Here is a 7,019-nt window from a genome sequence, read left to right as displayed (position 1 = left end):
TTTAGCCTGAACATCTTGAAGGAATTATTCAAATCAAGTGGCTCATCAAGAAACACTTAACTCACTGTGCACCATGGGAGGTGCCCATCTACACTTAATGAATGGACTTTCCTGTGAATGTTCCATCTGGAGTTTAGGTAATAGCTTCTGCTATGACTACGTAAAATCGTGCATGGACATGTGACTTGCTCACATGACTCCAAACGCCATCTTGTTACCTATAATTTTCCACAGTGAGAACAATGGGATTCCCTTCACTTGGCAGAAGCTATAAAAGGCCCTAGAAACAGTTCCATTTTGCCTCTTTCCTGATCAAACCTCTGGACTAAGAATGTTCCCATTAGAATAAGTTCAAACCAATGGACTGAGGACCTTCAAGTGATTTTGAAGCAACCAGAGACTTGACTTAAGCCAGCAGTTTATTTCATCACTGCTACAAGCCTGATTCAAGAATGTTGCCATTACTGTATGTATTTGATTCCTTTAACCAATTTTAACTCTCACCTTTCTTTCTTTTTATAAATAAACCTTTAGATTTTAGATACTAAAGAATTGGCAACAGCGTGATTATTGGGTAAGATCTGAGTTATATAGGGTGACCAGATGTCCTGATTTTATAGGGATAGTCCTGATTTTGGGGTCTTTTTCTTATATAGGCTCCTAGTACCTCTCACCCTCTGTCCCCATTTTTCACATTTGCTGTCTGGTCACCCTAGAGTTGTATATTGACCTGCGTGTGGGGCTGGTCCTTTGGGATCAGAAGAACCTTTTATCTGATTAAATTGGTTTTAAAGAACCACTCATCTTTAAATCTAGTGGTTTTGGTGGTGATACAAGGACTGGGATACCTAAGGAAACAGCTTTTCTGACTTCTTGTTAGCCAGTGCGGTGAGACAGAAGTTTACTTTTGTTGCTAGTTTGGTATATCTCATGGGAGAATAACCACCAGTTTGGGGGGGGGGGCTCTGCCCTATTTTTCAGCAGTTTGTCCTGAATTTGGTATTCTCAGTTGTGACCCACTGAGGCACGGTTACACCCCCCCTTCACCAAGGTTCACTAGCACCCTGTCAGTCAGGCAACATTAGCAACATCCAGAGAATGGGCAACTCCACCAAAGAGAGGTATCAGCCCAACCCTCCCTTCAATTAAGTAGCAGAATTTTAAAGAAGTTGCTCCCAGCATCCCTTTCCGGCATGGGCTTTCGTGAGTAAAAACCTCACTTCTTCGGATGCATCTGTTAGTCTTTAAGGTGCCACCAGACTCTTTGTTGTTTTTGTAGATACAGACTAACACGGCTACCCCCTGATACTTGACACTCCAGGGTGTGAACACACCCTTCAATGAAGATAGCTGTAAGAGAAACGGAGCTCCACCTAGAACGAGGCATAATGCCCAGAAACTAGCACCACATGGGCAAGTGTTTCCACTGGGTATTTTTTTTACCTGGGTCGGGTGGGCGTGCACACGAGAGTGAGACAAGCTGAAGCACAAACAGCAACCACAGGGAGGCTGCAGCTATCACCAGGCTGTGAGGACAAAGTGAAACTGCCCAATCTCCACCCTGCCCAAGTGGAGGGAAATGTTAAAAACTAACAGCGTAGCTGGTGGAAAAAGTCAAATTTCAGTTTCATTCTAAGGTGTTAGTAAAAGCGGTGAGGAAGCCGCTCCTTACAAAACAGGCTTTTGAACCTGACAATGTCCTGAAGCTTTCTGCCAAAGGAACCGCTGTTCAGGTGAACCATAATTATCCTTCAGCGCTTCATTTTGTGTATGGAGCCTACAGAGGAATTTCTCTTGTTCAGAAACTACGAAGGCCTAGCTTAAAGCTTGCTTGGTTCTGGACTTTGGTTTTATAATTAGCAGCAAACTCAGTTAAAGGTTACTTGGCTCTCCAGTCTTCTGCAGCTTCCCCACAGCTGCTATGCGTGAGACCGTAATTATAGAATTTGCTAGACAAATGAATCAACAACATTTTATCCCCAGCAAAAGTGGAAATAATTTTATTAAGAATATTATGGAAATGGTTGCTAGAAGGTGCGTTTTAATTCAGCATTGCCCTTTGTAACACACAGGCGTGGCTTTCTCTCAGCCCACTACAGTTCCCATAAATATATACAGTACATTGTTTAGCACCTCCCTGTAAAGTCCCTTCATTATGTGTAATGCCCCTTCTATTTGATTTGCAACTCAGTGTCCCCAAACCGCCAATTGTGTAGTCATGCAAAGATGTTCCCCCCTCCCCTCCAAAGGTGAAATGCGTCTTCATTCCAGACTGAAACAGATACTCATTTCAAATTAAGCGGAAATTAAAAAAGAGTGCATACACAATATCCATATACACACACACACACCCTATTCAGAGATGCAAACTGGAGATTTCAGATTATTTATATGGTGCTTTTCAAATCAAACAGGTACCATCAGCTTCCGAGATAGCACTGTTTACACTTATCAGGTGTACCAATACCAATGCCGGAGCGTTTGATGCAAATATCCCAATCCCATTCACACTAGCACCTTTGTCACCACTTCCATTATACCCCCCTTTTCACAGAAATGGGGTACCAATAGGCATCACCCCATGGTTATGAAGCTTGGCACTGGGATGAATTTTGCTCATCAAGGGCTTTGCCTGGAGGCAGAGTAATTGCCTCTTTAAATATGTATTTCGTCAGAACGTTAAATAGAAACCAGAGTGATTGTACTGGCTTATGCTCACTGCATTCCTGCAACAGCGAAGTGTCTGTCACACCCAGCCTGCACGCAGGGGGAACAGCAGCAGTACAGGTGTCGGCTGCAGAAAGGGGGAGCAGACCGTAGACACCAACGCTGCAATTTCAGACTTTGCTGCCCCTTCCCCCCCGCCCCATGTTTCCATGGAAGTGCGGGCCTTGCTCAGAGGAGGGGTTGCTACTACAAAATGTAACTAGGCATTTTAGCATCTGGGGTAAGCAAGCATATTTGCAAATCCTACTGGCGTTTTTCCATTACTTTTCCACCCAATTTCCCCCCCCCCCCAATGGCTTTGCACCCTGGGCAGCTGCCCCGCTCTGGTTACAGCCCTGCTGAAGTCAGAGCTCCTTGAATCGTATGCAGTATTTTTAGCGAGCATGTGCTTAAGTGTTAGGCTGGGTTGGCACCCTAGTGCCCAGATACAACACCTGGAGCAAAAGGATCACGGCGCTAAAGGAAGCGCAGAACTATCACAAGCCATTTCTTGAGCGCTACATACAAGCCTATTGTAGAGACTGGGAAAACTTCCTACATCAAAGAAGGAGGACATCAATAGAGATAGGGTGACCAGATGCCCCGATATTTAACCCTTTGTCCCATGTCCCGATCAATGTACAATCGGGACGCCATTTGTCCCGATATTCAGGTAAGGGGAGGCGAGCGGGAGGGAGGTGCCGACTCCATGGGTGCTCCAGGGTTGGAACACCCATGGGGATAGGGTGACCAGACAGCAAGTGTGAAAAATCGGGATGGGGGTGGGGGGGTAATAGGAGCCTATATAAGAAAAAGATCCAAAAATCGGGACTGTCCCTATAAAATCGGGACATCTGGTCACCCTACACGGGTAAAAATTGCAGCCAAGCTCCTCCCACCTCACCTCCTTCTCCTCCCCTCCCCCCAGCACACTGCATCCCCGCTCCACCCCCCCCCCCCGCTTCCAATGCTTCCCGCCGCCTAACAGCTGTTTGGCGGTGCTTAGCACTTTCCAGGAGGGAGGAGTGTGTACGCGGCGTGCTCAGGGGAGGAGGTGGAGAAGAGGCAGGGACAGGGACTTGGGGAAGGGGGTGGAGAGAGGTCGATGCTTGGGCGGGAAGAGGCGGGGTGTGGGCGAGGGGAGGGTGAAGCCGTAGGAGTGAGTGGTGGGTGGGGAGAGTGAAGAGGCGAGCGAGCGGCAAGTGGGTGGGCAGGCCTGGGGGGTGAGGAGGCGAGCGGGGGGTGGGGGACTGAGGAGGGACGCAGCAAGCCAGCAGGGGGCCGGGGAGGATGAGGAAAGGGGTGGGAGGGCCCCCCCGAGTGGGGAGGGGGTGGAGCCTGGGAGGAGGAGGGGTGGACTGTGGGCGGGGCTGACGGCACCCCAAAGTGTCCCAAAATTTTAGTGTTGTGATCTGGTCACCCTAAATAGAGAGGAGATGGTTAAGGCACTAGCTTAGGACTTGGGAAACCTATGTTCAAGGCCCGACTCTGCCACAGACTTCCTATGTGACCTCAGGCAAGTCACTTAGCCTCTGTGCCTCACTTTCCCATCTGGACAATGGAATCAATAGCACTACCCCACTCCACAGAGGTGTTGTGAGGATGAATACATTAAAGAGTGTGAGGCAATCAGATCGTACAGTGATGGGAACCATATCAATACCTAAAATAAGCTAGACAGTCGTAGAGAAGTTACACTAAACCTTAAAGTTCACTTCAGAATGTTTAGCTCTCCTCTGGAATTGTTGTAGTGAGATAAAATGAATAGGTGATTCTAAAAGGATGGCTTAAAGGTGATTGGCTAATCAACTCAACAGCACTGACCAATCCTAGAGTTCCTCTGGCAAAGCAGAGCCCTGATTGGGACAGCTACTCCACTATCAGTAGCTTTACCCTTGGGGCGAGCCCAGACTGAACCCCACACCTGAACTGCTCCTACCTAAAGGGAAGTTTGGATCCGAACGTGGCAGCACAATCCCCCTTCTGCCAGGTCCGCACGCACCAATGAGAATTCTGCTGTGTTACGGGAGCCATTGCTTTGTGATTTAGCCTTCTTTGCCTCTTCCACTTCCCTGGAACCTGGAAATACTGTGAGAAACGACATTAACCTTCAGCTAGCATTCGATTCGCGGTGGGGAACCACCTCATTAAGCATTAGAGAAGTGCTTGGGGCATAGTTAGGATTGGCTAAGTCTGTTAAAGAAACATATAGTCAGTCCTGCAATCAGAGAATCCGAGAAATGCATGGCTAGAAGGCATCTCAAGAAGTCACCAAGTCTAGCCCCCGGCACTGAGGCAGGACCAAATAAACCTAGCCCACATAGGAGCATCCACGGGGGGGGGGGGGGGGGGGGGAAAAAGGGGGGGGGGGGGGGCCCGGCGGGGGGGCGGGAGGGGGGGGGCAGGGGCTTGGGGAGGGGGTGGAGTGGGGGCAGGGCCTGACCACCCTTGGGACAAGGAGGAAGCCGGCACCTGTGCTAGCCCATCTCGGACAGGTATTTCTCCCACCTGCTCTTAAAATCCTCCAGTGACGTGGATTCCCGTCTCTCACAGCGTAACTACCCTTAGGAGTTAGAAAGTTTTTCCTACTACCCAACCTAAATCCCCCTTGCTGCAGATTAAGCCCATGCTTCTAGCCCAGCCTTCAGTGGACATGGAGAGCAATTGATCGCATCCTCTTTATAACAGCCCTGAACGTATTGGAAGACTTACCAGGTGTCCATTCCCTCTTCGAGACTAGCCAAGGGGATGTGAGCAGATAGATACTGGCACCCACACGAGCTGCATGTTAGTCAGCGCCAGCGGGGCTCCATACAGGTACAGGCACCAGGCTAGATGGATTCAGTTGCAGGAGCAAGGCCTCAGTGTAAACACAACACTGGCCCAAAGTTGAAGCACACCAGAAAGCTTTGAACCAACATGGTTTTGGAAGAATGGAGAGCAGATTCAAAAGCTTTCAGAACATAGCAAGTGAGTCGCCGCCCCTGCCATCCTGATCACAATACCAAGCACGCCGCACCTTTGAACCCAGCCAATGGTCTCATCCCGGGCTGTGACATCTGTACAACCAACGCGTAGTTAAGCAGGGATCTCAGCTAACCAGCTCTGTACTGACAGCTGCAAGAATTCACGGTCTGGATGAAAAGTACCTGGACAGCTTTTTTTGAGAAGAGAGAGACTGGAAGCATTTATTCTGGGGAAAGCACATGGAGAAATTTGTATGGCTTTAACAAGACCAAGACCAGATTTGACCAATATTTATTCTTCTGGGACAGCAGCCTGTCAACTTATCTGATCATGAAAATCAAAGAGACACTCAAATCTCTTACGCCTTGTAGAGGTTCATCAAAACCTTGAAGAAGACACTTCACTTTAAGATTTCAATGGGACCAAAATGCATCCTTAAGTGTTTTGCTGAATCAGGGCCCAAACCCTTTCCCCCCAGGCAGTCGATTTTTACATTTCAATTCTCGTTTTTGGTCAAAAGCTTTTTGCCATTTTCATTTTAATACACATGAATATTTTAGGGGATTTTTATTTCATTGTGTTTTAGAGGGGGAAAAAAAACTGTTGGCAAGAATACAAAAGGGATGTAGTCATATCAGTCGCCTTATTTGTTTACACACACACGCCGAGGAGGTTTTTCCTCACAATTTTACAGTGATTGGATTACAGCGTGGGGTGTGTTAGGAGGACTGACCAAGAAGAGATTAACAGAAGGGCATTTCCTCAATGCCCATTTTCAACCCTGATAAATACAAAAATGCTTTTGTATTGGCGTTAGCTAATGTCAGGGGAACAGACCCTCGCCACAGAGCAATGGCTGCCTCAGATAAATGCCAAAGGAAAATAAACTTTAAGCCAAGACCTATTTCCTAGACAGGAAATGTTGATCTTGCAGGTGTCTTATTAAATTGCTTTACTCCGGCTCTGTGGGGTGATTGAGATGAAGCAGTTTTGGCTGTGGAGTAACAGGACCGTGAGTCATGAAGCTGTTATTTAGAATGGGCTTCGAGAACACGTTTTCCCTAGCGCTGGGGAAACTGACCCTTTTCAGTGAGCCGCTCTGCTTTGCCAAATCCCAGGGCCAAAATTGGGCATCTTTACACTCCCCTGGCCCCCGCCCCAGGAAGGAAATGCATGCCTTTTGTAGCACAATCCTGCCTTTCCCCCAGCTGGTGGCGCTGTGCCTGCAAAAGTTTGCTTTGGGGTGTTTTTTTTTTTTTTTTGCAAAGCACCTGACTTTGGGGCCAGGGCGATGGAGAGGAGACAAGGGGCATCTGTGTTAAACATCTTCTATCTGTTGTGGGTCC

The sequence above is a fragment of the Trachemys scripta genome, chromosome 5 (genome assembly GCF_013100865.1).
Source record: "Trachemys scripta elegans isolate TJP31775 chromosome 5, CAS_Tse_1.0, whole genome shotgun sequence".
NCBI lineage: Eukaryota > Metazoa > Chordata > Testudines > Emydidae > Trachemys > Trachemys scripta.
Note: the sequence above shows the minus strand (reverse complement) of the source record.